The 18,411-nt window shown below is 36.8% G+C and overlaps 2 protein-coding genes across 2 annotated transcripts in view; both read right to left on the bottom strand.

Moving 5' to 3' along the window:
- Window positions 1–18,411, bottom strand: part of CSE1L (chromosome segregation 1 like) — a 415,445-nt gene that overhangs the window by 217,870 nt on the left and 179,164 nt on the right. The window lies entirely within an intron of this gene.
- Window positions 1–18,411, bottom strand: part of ARFGEF2 (ARF guanine nucleotide exchange factor 2) — a 132,343-nt gene that overhangs the window by 111,336 nt on the left and 2,596 nt on the right. The gene's annotated exons all lie outside the window — the stretch shown is intronic.

Genomic DNA, 18,411 nt, shown 5'->3' with positions numbered 1-18,411 from the left:
CACAAATTCATATCCTGATCCAGAAAATCAAGCAAACTGCATTTATGAAAAATATAGAGCTATGAAAAACAAACTTAAAAGTATATTTTATCTTTCTCAATTTAAAAAATGCCAGACACACAAATGAAAAGACATACTGATCACTTGACAAGGATAAAGAAGCAATCTTTGCTTTATTTTAAAGATTTTGGTTATTTCTATATGTTGACAGTATAAAAGAATATATTTGACATGGATAAATTATACATTTGGTCTTACTCATCTAAACAAGAATAGTTAACAGATCTGTTAGAAAGTCAACCAGAGCTTATTAAGTGTTTACTATGTGTCAGTTTGTGAAGATACATGAAAGCAAGCAGTTGAAAATTTCAGAAGAATATAGAGTACTTGGATTTATTTTTTTAAATAAATATAAATATGACTACTCTTTGATATATCGTTTGCATAAAATTAGGTTCTTCACTATAGCTGTTATAAAGATAAGATATAGATTTGAATATGGGTTGAACAAAAGAATTGTTATTCTAACAACTTTTTATTGATTTATTTTCTGTGTATACCATCTAGATTTCTTGCTTCTCTCTCTCCCAGAGCTATCCCTTATAATAATGGTATCTTCTCAATTCTTTTCTGTGGGACCAAGCTTGTTCTTTACAATTTTCCAACATTCAGTTTCTGTTGTTGTAATCATTATATGTCTATTTTCCTGGCTTTGTCTGCTTCACTTTGCTCCAGTTCACGTAAAATTTTCCCACAGTTCTCTGTAGTTATCATTTCCAAATGATATTCCATTACATTCATGTACCACAATTTGTTTAGTCATTCCTCAATCAATAGTTATCTACTTTGTTTCCAATTCTTTGAGATCATAAAAACTGCTGCCATAAATATTCTGGTATTGATGCAGCCTTTCTTTTTATAAATAACCTCCCTGGGATATGTGCCTACTGGTGAAATCTTTGTGTGAAAGAATATGGACATTTCAGTTATTTTATCTGGATAATTACAAACTGCTTTCCAGAAGGACTGAACCTATTCAGAGCTCTATATCAGCAATGCACTGCTGTGCCTGCCTCTCCAAAATTCATCCAACATTGACAATTCCCGTCTTTTGTCACTTTGACAATTCGAAGGATGTTATGGAAATCTGAGCTGTTCTGATTTGCATTTTTCTCATTACTTAATGGTTTGGAACATTCCTTCATAGGGTTGTTAATAGTTTGTACTTTTTTGAGCATTGTTTGTTTCTATCCTTTGACCACTTTTTATGGCTTTTGGTCTCATATTTCTGTTAGCTGTCTAATAAAATATATTCTGTGATATCAAACTCCTATCAGAGATAAGTGATAGAAAGATTTGTTTCCCAGGCCACTGCTTCTCTTAAATGCATTAATTATGATTGTGCAGAAGCTTTTCAATTTCAAAAAAATGGGTGAACTACAATTACCAAGTTTGGTCCCTAAGAGATATGAGAATTCACCTTCTTCCCTTCTTAATACTACATATAACCATCAGATTCTGTTGATGTGTTGGTTAGTTTTACACAACTGGTTTTTTTCTTTGTCTTTTTCTTTTTATTTCTTTCTCATAAAGAATGGGCTTTTGGATAAGTGAAAAAGAAGAGATAGATCTTGAAATAAATGTGAAGTGAAAACAAATGATATCAATTTTTTTTTTATTTAAAAAAGAAAAACAGCCACTGATAAGAATAAAAATATTCACTGAATTTGAAGTCAGAAGGCCTGGATTTAAATCCCAACTTATTACTTACTCCCTATATGAACTCAGAGAAGTCCTTTGGGTCTCAATTTCCTCATTTATAAAATGAGAGGGATAATGAATATGAGGTTGTATCTCATTATTTCTGTGACATATCTAATATCATTCTCTAATTCTGATATGCTTAGAAAAACTCAGGAGAAAGGGGAAATCAAAGGAGAACAGTCAGTAACAGACAAATCTATTTGCTTCTTTCATAATGTGGGAAGAAGAAATTGGACACCAACATGCAAAGTTGCCAAAAGTCAACCACAAAGATCTTAGAAAGCACAATAAAAAAAAATCCTGACATTTGGGTGTATCAATGATTTTATCAGCGTGGACACTTTCTCCACCAGTGCACAGCCAGGTCATACAATACAATTCAACTTTCATTAAACCTAGGTAAAAAGAGCTTCGAGAAAGGCACTGTGCCAGAAGTCGGGGAATCAAAGGCAAAAATAAGAGTCCTAGACCTCAAGGAATTCTGATTCTGCTAACTAGAATGACACCAGGTAACAACAGGAGGAAAGAAAAAAAAGGTTAGTCTGCCCTCAGGGAACTCAATAGGGAAAAGATAAATATAACAGATAAGGAAATAATATTAATTTGTTACTATAAAAGAGATTACCAAACAACTGGGAAACTCAACCTACAACTCTGGTCGATGAAATTCCATTCAACAAGCAGTTATTAAGTGCTAAGCAACCTGCTAAACTATGGGGATACAAAAAGGAAAAAAGAACAAGTCTCTGCCCTCCAGGAGCTTATAACCTTCTGAAGGAAAACAACATGTATGCAAGTAAATGCAGAAATTATAAATAAAACAAATAAAAAGTAATTTCAGGAAATTAAGGAGCAAGTACTATCAACTGGGAGAATCAGGAAACACTTCTGGTAGGAAGATGAGCTAAATCTCACAGGGAACTAAGAATTCTAAGAGGCAGAAGTCAGGAACGAGAACATCATAAGCATATGTAAAGGAGTAAGACGCAAAGGATGAAACGTATATGGGGAATAGTAAGCAATCCCTTATGCTGGAACAGAGAATATGTAAAGCGGAACAATGTGTAATCAGTACAGAAAAATAGGCTGGAACTATATTGTAAAGGGCTTTAAATGCCAAACCAAGTTTATATTTTATCTTAGAGTCAACAAAGAGCCACCAAAGTTTCTTGGGATTGGAGTAACACTGTTAGACCTGTGCAATAGCAATCTGTAGCTGCATGGAAGGATTGGAGACAGAAGAAACTAGATTCTAGGAGACCAATTAGAAAGCTATTGCAATATACCAAGCAAGATGTTCTAAGTGCACCAATTAGGGTAGTGACTATGTGAGCAGAGAAATGGTGATGGATTTAATAATGTGGAGTAGAATTTTTAAAACTTGGTAACTGATTGGATATGGGAGGTGAGTGAGAATGAAGAGGCAAGAGTAACTACTAAATTGCAAATGAGAGAGTGAAGAATGGCAGTATCACAGAAATAGAGAAGTTAGGATTAAGAGTGGGTTGAAAGGAAAAGATAATGAATTCTGTTTTGGACTTCCTGTGAATTTGAAATACCCTGCCAGTTGGGGAGTCCAGCAAGCAGAGTGAAAAGTGGAATTAAAGTTCAGGAGAAAGACCTAAGCATGTATATATTGGCACCAAGTAAGGAATTAGTAGAAAAAGAGTTTGAAGATTAATGTGAAAGTTTACTGGGACAATCTCCCAGGATAGATGGGATGAATGGTACATACATGATGTCTGCCTTGACAAGAAGCAGTGTCACATCTTGCTCAAAGACTAGACCAAAGGAGAAATGGATAGATGATCTATTAGAGTGCTTGTGAAAGGAGGGAAGTAAAAAACTTTATGATGGAAGGCCTCAGTAAAGTAGGAATGAAAACTCATGACAGCCTCCATAAAGGAAGCAAAGTCATCTGATGAGAAAGAGAGTTAGAGTGCTGGAGGGGAGAGGTTTGGAATAGCCATTTTGTGAAATATAATAGGGAAATATATATATATTTATATAATAATAGAGAAAAATTAAAGGATTGCTAGCACAGCAATGAGGGCCCAGTTTAGTTTTGATATGGAATTTATAATAGACCCGGTCATCACAGCTGCATTTTTTTCCAGGAGCATTTTAGCAGCCATAGGAGTAGGAGCAGAAAAGATATATATGGTAGGCGCAACATAGGACTGAAGATTAGCAAATCATGAACTATGGTAAAACAAGAAGGGAAGTGATTAAATGGTAGAGAGTAGCATGAAGTAGAATTAGTTCATTCTAAGGAAAAAGTATAAGGAAAGAGAGGCCCCCCAAAAACGACAGATTGGAACAAAAGAGAGGAATAGAAATACTGAAGCTCAAAGTGTGAGATTATGGAGAGGAAAAATACCGAAAATATGAAAAGATGGATTATGACCAGAAAGGGTCATTTCAGAGTTCAAGTTTATGAAGTTCACCTTCACTCAGAATGCCATCCAGTAGCATGATGCCATCTCTATACAAGGAACTATTTGTTATTTTCATGGCCAACTGTGTAGATTTATTTCTTCACTAACATGGACCATTTGTAAATTGTCATTCTTGCTATATAAATGATCTACCTCCTTTTCTGGTTTCACATGTCCTTGATGATATCTCTTATATAATTAATTTCATCTATCATTGGTAACATGATGCAACTTATGCAAACCTGCCATGTGACTATCCATTTCCTGAGCAGAAGATTGGATTTGGAATAAAGAGGACCTGAATTCAAAACCTGCCTCAGACAATAAGAGTAAGTCACATAACCTTAGCTGTCTTATCAGTAAAATGGAGGGGGGGAAAATAGCATCTATCTCACAGAATTGTTTAAAGGATAAAATGAGATAACACATGTAAAGCACATGGCAAAACTTAAAGCACCATATAAATATTAGTTTACTATTATTCCTTTTGTGTCACCTACAGTCGTGTCTTTTCATACTGTAATTTCTATGATATAGAGTCATGTAGCATCTCTAGAATACTGTTACAAAAACAAAGGACTTTTGCCCTGAGGAGTAATTAGGGATAATTATAACACTGCAATTTCCCAAATCCAATAAAATCCAATTTCTCTCTCCTATTCATTATTTTCATACTCTCTAGACCCCATGGTTGTCACATAGAAAGTTACTATTACTACTACCTCTCAAGGAAAAAGGAATAAGGAGCAAAAGAGTGTAGAGTAGGAAAACAGAAAGAGAAAGGGTAAGAGAGAGAAAGAAGGAAAGAGTGAAGAATGGGGTCTTATCTTTAAGAAATGACAAATGAGAAATTAAGAGAAATTTGAAGATTTCTGAACAGTTGCAGAGCCAAAACAGGACATTAAAAATTATAAAGCAAACTAAAAGAACACTAAAAGACTGAACTCTGAACTGAAAAACAAAAGATGATTCCCAGAACAGATAACGAATTACACTTCCCTGATCTTCACAGAAACAGGTAATCTATGAGAACAGAATGATGCACACACTGCCACTCCATTTGTTGTTTTTGCTGGGACAAAGAAGTTCATAAATCACAAATATAAAAGGCATCAATAATAACATTTTTAAAAAAGAAAAAATGTATTATGGTAGCATATAGTAGAAACCAGATCTTAAAAACACATTGGTTTCCCTTCTATCCAAAGGGCAGATCTAATGGAAACAATAAATGAACAAAATGGGGCAGCCAGGTAGCACAGCGAGTAAGAGCACCGGCTCCAGTGTTGAGAAGACCTGGAGATCGAATCCCGGGCTCAGACACTTAGCACCCACCCAGAAACACCTAGCTGTGTAACCTTGAGCAAGTTACTTAACCCCAATTGCTTAGGGGCGGCCAGGTGGCTCAGCGAGTAAGAGCACTGGCTCCAGTGTCGGGATGACCTGGATCAAATCCGGGCTCAGATACTCAGCACCACACCCAGAAATAACTGGCCGTGTAACCTTGAGCAAGTTACTTAACCCCAATTGCTCTAAAAAAAAAAATAAAAATAAATAAATAAATAAAAGAACAAAATGAGAAAGAGTAAGCTGGCCTGGATACAATTAAAAAACTCTAGACAGGCTGGTTGGTAAAAAATCCTTTCCACAAAATACTGGCTGGGGTTGTGTTTCTAGTTTAACCAAGGGAAGAAAAGACTATAACCAGATTTGTAATGTTACACAAGTACAATTCAACCTTCTATTTCCCAATGCTAAGGAAGCTGCTTTCCCTGTCAATTCTAAGAAAAGCCCCAAGAGAATGTCTGAGCTAAGTCACTATTCTTTAGGAGAGTCAAGCCAAACATCTTGTGTAGCCAGGAATGAAATATCAAAAATAAAACTATTTTCCAAAACTAGTTGTAGCACTGAAAGGAACCAGACATGGACTCTGGAGATCTGGGTTCTAGATTTGCTTCTACCACTAATTTACATAGGAACCTTGCAAAAATCTTCCCAGCTTAGTTTTGCTATCTGTAGATGAGAAGACTGAACCAGATGATCTCTAAGGTCCCTTCCAGCATTGAATCCCATGAGCCAAATCAAAGGAATTATGAACACACTTTATCAGAATTCCTCATTTGCCCCATTAAACTCTATCTTGTATTCTGTATCCCTCAGTAAATCATAAGCTCCTTGAGGTCTGGAACTGTAATTTTTCATCTTTATATCCCCATAACTTTTACTGAGTACCTTGTACATTGTGGACTACCTCAATAAATGTTTGTTCAATTGATAATGGGATCAACACAGAAATGCGAGAAATTTTATATATGATCTAGTTCAACCCTCTTATTTTACAGAAAAGAAAAATAAGACCCAGAAACACTAGATGACTTTCAGAAGGTCACACAGGCAGAACATGGATCTATATTATATCATCTTTGTGTCAGTTGTGAACAGTTAAAACTAAATACAATAATGAGCTATTTTATTATATCTAAATACATAGAAGGCTATGTATTTAGCAATTAACCAAAAATCTTTAAAAATCCACTCTTTCAAAAAGAATATTCTTACTGTTTTTACTGACTCTCCTGCGGTTTAGGCACACGGGACACTAGGTCCAAATATACCCAACCATTTCCTTCACTAGTGAAGACTTCAAATTCATACAAAATAAAAAAAAACCCAACTAAATATAAATTTCAAAATGGTAATCCTTCATTTGCCTCTCCTACAACCCATCCTGGTAATTTTGTTTTTTATTTTAATTTTGTTTTTCAGCATTTTAGCAGGGATATTTAAATCAATTCTAATAATAATCCAACAAACAATTATAAATAGTTATGCACTAATCAGATCAGCAGTCTAATCACTAGTCAGGAGTTTTAGCTTCTAGGCTGACTTTCCTTAACTGCCTATTTGCTAGGACACAACCACTGTCCCTTCTGAGTCAGTTTCCTCACCTGTGATTCCCTAAAGTCCCTTCCAAATCTGACATTCTGTGACTCTACAGTATACATGTAGTTTTTATTAGATTATTAAAACTTTCAACACAAAGTAATCTGATTCCCATCAACTGGAGAATGGCTGAACAAGTTGTGGTACATGAATGTAATGGAATACTAATGTTCCATAAAAAATGATGAGCAGGCAGATTTCAGAAAAACCTGGAAAGACTTAACATGAACTAATGCTGAGTGAAGTGAACAGAACCAGGAGAACACAGTTAACACAGTAATGGCAACATTGTGTGACGACTAACTTTGAAAGACTTAGCTCTTCTCAGCAATGCAATGATCTAAGACAATTCCAAAAGATTCATGATAGAAAATGCTATCCACATCCACAGAAAGAACCATGAAGTCTAAATGCAGATCAAAGCATGCTATTTTTTTTTCTTTCTTGTGGTTTTCCCCTTTTGTTCTGATTCTTTTTTCACAACATGACTAAGGTAGAAATAGGTTTATATATGATTGTACATGTATAACCTATATCAGATTATATGCCATCTTAAGGAGGAGGAAAATTTAGAACTCAAAATCTTATAAAAGTGAATGCTACAATTGAAAAATAAAGTTTTTTAAAAAGAAATCTGATTATTTCAATGCATATCTTTAATTCTCAGATTTTTTTTTAAAAAGGATAGCTACTATTAATGAAAAACAATGAAAACATTGGTATCTGCTTAATAATTGTGTACAAATGCAACCCCTTACATTCTTTAATAGTACCTAGAAATAGGAGCAGTATTTATCAGACTTCACAAATTGGATCACTAACAGTGAAATTCTTTTTGAATCACATCAACATGAAAGAAGAATGTTGAAAAGAAATACAATTTACCTGACATTGCACAGACATAACCCAATGTATGACCTGGGATAAGTCACTGCATCTTTCTGGGCTTCAGAGCCCTCATATGTAAAATGAAGTGTTGGACTACTACCTCAAAAGTTTCTTCCAGGTCTTAGTCTATCAATCAGAAGCCTTCATGCACAAATACTGCTGCCCCATCCACCCCTATCCTTAAGAAAAGTTTTAAAGCTCAGAATTGCTTATTAGTGCTTTAAGTTCACCAAAAATAACTAATGTGGCAAATTTTGAAATAATTATTTTTTTGCTTCTTAGACTGAAAGACTCAAAACAATTTTCTTTCAGATAACAGACAAATGAAGAAATAGTCCCTGCTTTCAAGGAACTTATTATATTCTACTAAAATGTATATATGTGGACCTCCTTACTTTAATTATTTCTTCCTCCCCTTAAACTTTAAAATCAAGACTGATAAAATATTTAAAGTAAGAGACAAAGAAGTTATCCAATAGCATTTATAGTCCAACCTGATTACAGAGAACACCCACCATTTTACATGTGATTTTTTTAACAGAGGGCCTTCAAGTGACACTGCTCTTTCCGGGTTCCCCTACCTGTCTGACCACTCCTCTTCAAGCTATCCTTGGTTACATTTGTACATACACACACTCACACCTGTGAGGTAGTTGCCATTATTACCCCCATTTTACAGATAAGGAACTGAGGCTCACATGACTTACCCAGGGACACACAGCTAGTAGTAAACGCTGGCCAGGATCTGAACTCAGGTCTTCCTGACTCCAAGACCGGTGGGCCCACTATCTACTGTTCTGGTCCCCAAAACATCTCAAACTCAACATATACAAAACTGAATTCGTTATCTTTCCCCCAAAACTCTCCCCTCTTCTGAACTTCCCTATTTCTGTCAAAGGCACCAGTATGCTTCTAGTCTCCTAGGTCTATAATCTCAACATTATCCTGAACTTCTCCCTCTCTGTCACCCCACAGTTGCTATTTCTTGCCAATTCTAGCTTTATGATATCTTTCTGATCCCTTCTTTCTACTTACACAACCATCTCTCTTCTAGACTACTGCAATAACCTCTTAATTGGTCACCCTACCTCAAGTCTCACTATTCCAGTGGATCCTACAATTACTGCCAAAGTAGTTTTCCTTAGGTGTAGATCTGACAATATGACCGCCCTACTCAATCAACTCTGGAGGTTTCCTATTGCTTCTAAAGTAAAATAAAACTTCTCTGTTAAAGACACTTTAAAGTCCTACCTAATCTGATCCCAACATATCTTTTCAATTTTACAAAACATTACTCTCCCTCCCATCATCTGATATCTAGCCAAAATATCCTTCTTTGTCACACCAGGCACTCTATCCCTGGCTTTGCTTTTACTTACCTTTGTTTCAGAGTCCCATCCTTCCTTTAAGATAAATTTTGTCAACATCTTCTGCCTGAAGCCTTTTCTGAGCCCAACTGCTAGCACCTTTCCTCCCAAGTTATTTTTTATTTATACTTATTCATTTTATAAAAAATATATATGATGTATGTATAACATATATATATAATGTATACAGATCTATATGTATTTGTTTTCTTGTCATGGAAATGTAATAAACGCCTTGCGATTAAGGAATGTTTCATACTTTGTACTTCTATCCCTTTAATTAGAAAAAAAGAAAAAAAAAAAGCAAGTTGGGAGGGGAAGACCCTCAGGGTTGCTGTTCCAAAGAGAAACAAAACAGTTACCATGGACATTCACTCTAAGCCAGGCCATCCCTTGATTCACTTTTTTTTTCTTTTTGGAGGGGGGAAGGCAGGGCAATTGGGGTTAAGTGAGGTCACAGGGCTAGTATGTGTTAAGTGTCTGATGCCAAATTTGAACTCAGGTCCTTCTGACTTCAGGGCTGGTGCTCTATTCACTGTGCCACCTAGCTGCCCCACTTTGACTCACTTCTTAAAGAGGCCTATTCACTGGATGGGCATTATGTCACTCTAAATTAGTACATGAAAAGGTCTTAGCCTAAAAAGGCCAGGGTCTCCCATTGCATCCTGGGTCATCTGCCCTCATCCTGATGAATATCTGGTCACAGGTCTTTGGTCAGATCACTCTGGAGGCGAAAATGAGGCTGGTGACCTTGTACAGCCCACTCTCACTCAAATCAAAGTCAACTGCAAGTCATGTCATCATTTCCCTGATGCCGTGGTCCTCTTCAAAAACAAAGGACAAACACAACAACTTCTATCCCAGAGCCTATCACAGAAACTGGTACATGGCAGGCACAATAAACATCACTTATTTGTTGGCTGTTGGAATATCTGAGTACCTACATCACCTATAACACAAAAACTCTATAAGAAGGTCATTCAACAAATATTTGATGCTTATAAGTCTCTTAAGGTTTCCTTGAAATGTGTTGTTTTGTTTCAAATACCTTCACAGTATTTCACATTACCATACATGATGACAATTTCATTCAATTTCACATGAAATAACTTTACCCCCCTACTCTATCTTTTATAATGTTTCACTGCATATGTGTATTTTGGATGAGTATTATGAGAACACTTCAATAAAACCCTATTTCAGATTCTCATCTCTTAATTCAATTTCAATCCCACAACACTTACTATGTGCCTAGGTAGTGTTAAGCCTGGAGTCAAGAGACTTATCTTCCTGAGTTCAAATTCAGCCCCAGACACTTGCTAGCTGTGTAACCCTGGGCAAGTTACTTAACCCTGTTTGTCTCAGTTTCCTCATCTGTAAAATGAGCTGGAAAAATGACAAACCACTCCAGTATCTTTTCCAAGAAAGTCCCAAATGGGGTTCATGAAAAGTCAGATTGGACTGAAATGACTAAACAACAACATTTGGTGCTAGATGATTGGAATACAAAGCTTGTAAAAGTTGGTCATTGTCCTAAGAGCTTATTGTCTAATAGGCTGGCGGAAGGCTCGGGTAGGAAAGGAAAGCATGACACTACATAAACCCAAATAAATAGAATAAAAGAAAACTGTCATAGGGGCAAAAGAGAACCAGAAGTACTGAGAAATTTAAGGAGGTAAAGATAACTTTCAACTGGGGAAGTGTGCAATCAAGGAAGACTTTGTGGAGGATGTGGTACCTGAGAGAGACTTTGAAAGATTTTCAAGAGACAGAGATGGGGAAGAGGAGAAATCTATTCTAGGAAGAAGCGCTTAGTATTTTTTGCATCGTGAATCCCTTTAGTAGTTTGATAAAGCCTACAGACTTCTTCAAAGAATAATGTTTAGTTTTGTTGGGTTTATTAAATTTCTAATTGAAGGAAATCCTAAATATCAGCTGAAAGCTAGTAAAGTTAAAGATTTTTTTTTTCCCATCCAAGTTCACAGACCCTCCCCACAATCTATCTGTGGATTCCAACTTAGGAACCCCTGATTGAAAGCATGGGAAATGGGGTGAACATAAGCATAGAGACGAGAAATAATATGAGAACAGAGGAAAGGATAGTGTCCAGACAATGAGAATTCCTAGGTGTGCTAGAAGTAATGAATTATGCTGGGCCTTACTGCCAGAGTTACAGTTTGTCCATGGAAACCATTTTGGGGTTCCTAAACTATTGTTACCAAGGGGTTCCAGAAACCTGGGAATTTTTCATTATTATTCTTCATATTTTCAGGGAAAGACAAATATTTGATAGAGCCAATTCCTTTGCATATCAATGTTGTCAACAAAAGTGTGTAATTAGTGAAACTGTAAAAGCTTCCTAATTGGTTTTCCTATCTTCCCAATCCCCTCTCTAATCCATTCTTCATAAGGCTGACAAAAAGTCTTCCCAATTCACTTCAGTGTTCTAATGAAAAATCCTTCAGTCTCCCACTCCCCTGAATAAAGTAAAAATAATCTCCTGATCCTAGAGGCCAACGCCCATCAGGCCCAGGCTTCAATGAACCTTTTCAGTTTCATCTCTTATCTCTTACAACTCCCCTTCACATATTCTACATTCTAGCTAAACTGAACTACTTGGAATTCCCAAATTTTGTTCAGTCTTTTATCTTTGGGCTTTGCTTACAATCCTTCATTGAATCCTTCCCTATACCACTAGTCTTAAGTCATTCCTTAAAATCTCAAGTCAGGTGCTACCTCCTTCATGAAGCTTTGTTGATCATTCACCTACTTTCTTCCATCTTCTGGAAGCCATGCTTTCTCTTCGAAGCACCACAGTTTCTCAAATGTGATTCAGCCCAGCACACAGTAGGCATTTAAAAAAAAAGTTTGTTGAACTGACATTTCTTTACAGAAACCAGACAAGCGTTCCATAATCAATTTTAAACTAATGTTAAACTGGTCAACTAACATTTATTAAAAGCTTACTATGTGTCAGGTACTGTGTGCTAAGCCCTGGGAATTCAAAGGAAGGCAAAAAAAAAAAAATCCTGCTCTCAAGAAGCTCACAATCTAAAACACTTATGTTAATGTTTTCTAGACAGATCTCCCAATGCCATATTTTAAAAAAGAGAAGTATAAATTTAAAGAGATTTAAAGTGATTCCACTACTAAGAATATATTTCCAAGATAAGAAGAAAGCCTTCATGTATCTCAAAATATCACATTAGTATTTTTTTTTGCAGTGGCAAGGAATTGTAAACAAAGTAGATGCTCATCACTGGGGAATGGCTAAATAAACTGTGGTGCATGAATGCATGGAATATTACTCTACCATCAGAAATGACAAATATGATGAACACAAAGAAGCACAGACCTACATAAACTGATATAGAATGAAGTAAGCAGAAACAGGAAAACAATATACACTATGACTACAATTTAAATGGAAAGAACCACCACAAAACCACCAAAAGTAAATGTCAAGAAATTACAAAGTACAAGGACAGACCTTGAAAAGAGATATGAACAAGTTTCCTGGGGGGTGGAGCCAAGATGGCAGCATAGAAGCAGGAAAACTCCATGAGCTCCCCCCATAACCACCTCAAATACCTATAAAATATGACTCTAAACAAATTTTAGAGCTGCAGAACTCACAAAGTGACAGAAAGAAACAAATCTCCCGCTGCAGGCAGGCCAGCAGGAAGAGTCCATTGTAGTGCGCTGAGAACAGAGCCCAGCCCTAGGTGAGCCGCAGTTTTAGCCCCAGGGAGTCTCCAACCAGCAGCAGCTGGAGCAGACCTCAGGAGAATGGATCACCAGCAGCTGTGGTGGTTTCCAGAATTATCAACCCATAAATGCCAAAGACAAAGTAAAAGGTCAGTGTGGAACTCTGTTGGAACTGGGGGGGACAGAGGCCCAGTCCGGCCTCTGCCCCCAGAGTGAGAAGTGGTGGAGGTGCAGTAGCCGTGCAGCTGCCTCCATGTGGCTGCTTCAGAGCTCCTGGCCTGCAGATCGTAGGGGGGCCAAGTGACCATTCAGAGAGTAATCACTCTTGCTTTAACCTGCCTGGATCTGGATCACAGTCTTGGGTGGTGGTCCTGAGGTGTGTGACCAGTGAGCCACAGCGTATAGGGGGAGCTGTAGAGATGGTGCCCTCCTAATAGCTCCAGCAGCTGCAAAAACCCCAGTGATCTGGGACAAAGCCCTCCCCTATGGAAGCAGATTTCTACTGTGGCAAAGAGCTCAAAACTCAAGTAATTGAGTGGCAACATGAGCAAGCAAAGGAAGCAAAGCAAGCACAGCAATACAACTTTAGATTCCTTTTTTGTGGACAAAAAGGATCAAAGCATGGAACAGGAGAAGACAACAAAGTCAGAACTCCTGTACCAAAAGCTTCCAAGAAAAATATGAACTGGTTACAGGACATGGAGGAGCTCAAGAAGGATTTTGAAAATCAAGTAAGAGAAGTGGAGAAAGAGAAATGAGAATGATGTAAGAAAATCATGAAAAGAGAGTCAACAACCTGACTGAAGAAAATAACACCTTAAAATACAGATTAACTCAAATGGCAAAAGAGGCCCAAAAGCCAACAAAGAGAAGAATGGTTTAAAAAGCTGAATTTGGCAGATGGAAAAAGAATCTCAAAAGTTCACTGAAGAGAATAATTTCTTCAGAATTAGACTGGAGCAAATGAAAGCTAATGACTTTATGAGAAATCAAGATACTATTAAACAGATCCAAACAAACGAAAAAATAGAAGGCAATGTGAAATATCTCACTGAAAAATCCACTGACCTGGAAAATAGATCCAGGAGAGATAATTTAAAAATTATTGGACTACCTGAAAGCCATGATCAAAAAAAAAAGAATCTAGAAATCATCCTTCAAGAAATTCTCAAGGAAAATTGCCCTGATATTTCAGAACCAGAGGGCAAAATAGAGGTTGAAAGAATTCACCAATCACCTCTTGAAAAAAGATCTCCAAAAGAAAACTCCTAGGAATATTATAGATAGGTTCCAGACTTCCCAGATCAAGAAGAAAGTATTACAAGCAGCCAAGAAGAAACAATCTGAATATTGTGGAAACACAATCAGGATAACACAAGATCTAGCAGCTTCTACATTAAGGAATCAAAGGGCTTGGAATATGATGTTCCAGAGATCAAAGGAGCTAGGATTAAAACCAAGAATCACATACCCAGCAAAACTGAGTATAATGTTTCAGGGGAAAATATGGTCAGTCAATAAAACAGAGGACTTTCAAGCATTCTTGATGAAAAAACCAGAGTTGAATAGAAAATCTGACATTCAAATACAAGAAGCAAGAGAAGCATGAGAAGATAAACAGGGAAAAGAAATCATAAGGAACTTACCAAAGTTGAACTATTTACATGCCTACATGGAAAAATGATAATTGTAACTTATGAAACTTTTCTCAGTATGAGGTTAGTTGAAGGAAATATAAATGTGTGTATATATATGTATGTATACATATATATGTCTATATAGGAGGGTATATGTGCTTATTAATACACATGTGAATGTGTGTATATATATGTGTGTGTATGTGTGTGTGTGTGTGTGTGTGTGTGTACAGGTATACATAGAGAGAGGGCACAGGGCCAGTTGAATAGGAAGGGATGATATTCAAAAGGTGAAATTGACAGGTAAGAGAGGAATATAATGAGAGGAGATGGGGAGAGACAGAATGGGGTAAATTACCTCATATAGAAGAGGCAAGGGAAAACTGTTACAATGGAGGGGAAGAACAGGAAGGCAAAAGGGAATGGGTCAACCTTACTTTCATTGAATTTGTCTTAGGAAAGGAATGACATACACACTAAATTGGGTATCTTGCCCTACAGGAGAATAGGGGGGAAGGGGATGAGAGGGGGAATGATGGAGGGGAGGGCAGGTTGAAGGGGAGGGAAGTTAGAAGCACACACTTTTGAAAAAGGACAGGGTCAAAGTAGAGAATAGAACAAGTGGGGAGTGGGATAGGATGGAGGGAAATATAGTCAGTCTTTCACAATATATCCACTATGGAAATGTTTTGCATAACTACACGTGTACAACCTACATTGAACTGCTTATCTTCCCAGTAAGGGTAGGTGACAAGGGAGGAAGGGAAAGAATCTGGAATTCAAAGTTTTAAAATAAAATGTTTAAAAAATTATTATTATTATTTACATGCAACTGGGAAATAAGATATACAGGCACTGGGGTATGGAGATCCATCTTGCCCTACCAGAAAGTTAGAGGGGGAATGGAGGAAGATATAGAAGAGAGCAGATTGGAGGAGGGGGTATACAGTAGGATGGCTGTTTCGGGATGGTGGGTAGGGGAAAGACAGGGAGAAAATTTGTAACTCAAAATCTTGTGGAAATGAATGATATAAACTAAAAATAAACATAAAATTTAATTTAAAAAAAGAGATATGAACAGAGATAGAAAGGTGGTTCTATAAGTACGGAACATTGTATATATTTTCATCCTTTTACAATTTGTCTATCAGTTTTGTTAATTTTTTCCCTTTTTCTCCCTTTTTATTTAAAATACATAATTTGTTACATAGGAAGAAAATAAGCACTTATTAAGTACTCTGTGCTAGGCAGTGAAGTGCTTTACAATACTATCTCATCTAATTCTCATAACAACCTTAAGAGGTTAATGCTATTATTATCATCCCCATTTTACAGGTGAGGAAACTGAAGCAAACAGAGGCTGATTGATTTGTTCAGGATCACTGAGCTAAACAAGTGTCTAACATGCAATTTAAACTCCAGTCTTCCTGACTACAGGCCTAGTCCTCTACCAAGCTGGCTCTCTTAGTTGGAAGGGAAAAAGGAGAGGCATACTGGGAGCAATTTAGATGATGTAAATACAAGATAACACTACCAAAAATAATTTTTTTACAAGGTATCATGGTAAAAATAACTCTGAAATAAGAAAGTTACAGGAGTAAGGTCTCAATGTTATAATTATGTTCTTCAACAGTGTTACAATATTATAAGCATATACCAATTAACAGAGAAAGGATAAGCAATGTTTCAGGAGTGATAAATACCAGATCTCCAAGCTAACAGAAACTGAGGCAGGATTCTCTTAAGTATACAGTGCCAGCCTGGTCCGAGCAGTTCAAGCAAGACAAATAACCAAGATTGCTATAAACCTGGGTGATCCTGTTTGTCACTCATTTTACAGGACAAAATCCAGATCTTCCCCTGATTAAGTAGGTTAATGCCCCAATAAACTGAGACTTTAAGTAATATAATTACATTGTTTTATAGAATTTATAAAGCAAAGAGGATAGGAAGACAAATCAAAATATCAACCAACATTTAAAAATGTTTCATTTCTACGGCCTATCTCCTTTGCTGAAATAATTTCAATCAGGTAACACTACTAAGTTGTTTCCTGTAAGTGTGCTCTATTACCAAGAATTCCAACTTTGAACAGTAGTGTTGTGAGCTAATATACACATTAAAAGTCTCTCATTCTCCAGATCTGGAATTCACCCTGAAGCACATAGTAGCTTTAAAAGTAAAACATATATTTGTTAACTAATTTTACTTATGTTCCTTTACTATACTGGGGTGGGGGAATAGTAGCCAGGTGAGCCCAATGACTTGGAATACCCTTAGGAGAAACAGCCACAAAATCAAGATTTCCAAACAAAGATATCTGCCATATTGCAACACCTATCACACATAACTTCATCTCAACCATTTGCCCTTTATTTTCCACTTCCTTTACTTAGGCAGTGCTCCCTGCATCCACTTTAAAGTTGGCACTATGGACCTAAAGACCAAAATTCAGGCTGTTTTGAAGTTGTTCTTGTTGTTTTTTGGGGGAAGGAAGTTGAGGGTTCTGTTTTTGGCAACAACATCTCAAGAGTTCACAGTACCAGAAAAAACTGGCCAGAATGGAATCCTAAAAAGAAATGCCTATTCAGTGTAAGACACCAGGCACCGTGAGAAGTCCAGGCAGATTTAACTCACATATGTCAGTATTCTTTCCTATTGCTAATTGGAAAAATGGATATTTCTTCTGCTCAGTAAGCACCCAGGATTGTGTAAAAAAAAAATATGTTATTTATAATAACGTATAGAGATTCACTCACTGTTAGGGCAGCTCCTAGAACTAAGGTACCATCATACCGTGTTTCCCCGATAATAAGCCCTCCCCCGAAAATAAGCCCTATTGAGATTGCTACTGTAGTGAAGGTGATCCCCTATGCTACACGCTACATTACTGGTACCCTCTGTATGCACCGTCCTCCCCCCCCCGGAAGTGAAACGCATGCTGCGCTCCGAGCTGCATCCAATCAGAGCTGCAGCAGTGAGCACGTCATCCTGTTCTTCCCCAGTGATTTGCTTATTGAATAAAGGTACATTTTTTTGTTCACATTTACCTGTTTATTAAAATTGCTGTCAACGTTCATTAAAATAAGCCCTCCCCTGAAAATAAGCCCTCTGGTGTTTTTCTGTCCAAAAAAAAAAAATAATAAGACAGTGTCTTATTATTGGGGAAACACGGTAGTAGATACCATGTTATTCAGTTAAGTTAATGTTTCCCATACTCATATGGCTTATACAGATAGATCAATCAAATTTATCTATACAATACACATAACTGCTCATGTAAAGAGGACTAAAGTATAGGATAGCCCCAGGATAAGGGAAGTAATCAGTTTATTTTAGAGCAATATAGGGGATATTAGGCCAATTCCCCTACCCCCAAATTTATACACACACACACACACACACACACACACATTTGTGTGTATATACACACATACACTATACACAAAGCTTATGCATATATGTGTGTGTGTATATATAGTGTGCAGACATGAAATTGTATGTGTGTATATTCTGTATTTCATGTGTGCATACACATGAAATCACATGTATATTTCCTGTCTCTACAAGATATCCATATATGCATAAGTCTTGTACAGTGGAAAGACTGTACAAGACTTCTACATTTGAAATCAAGAGGGTCTAGGTTCCAATGCTAGTTCAACT

This window comes from Petaurus breviceps, unplaced genomic scaffold (assembly GCF_028583685.1).
Source record: "Petaurus breviceps papuanus isolate PSGF00001 unplaced genomic scaffold, PetGlider_PUasm1.0 90847, whole genome shotgun sequence".
Lineage (NCBI taxonomy): Eukaryota > Metazoa > Chordata > Mammalia > Diprotodontia > Petauridae > Petaurus > Petaurus breviceps.
Note: the sequence above shows the minus strand (reverse complement) of the source record. Positions and strands in the feature narration are given on the sequence as shown.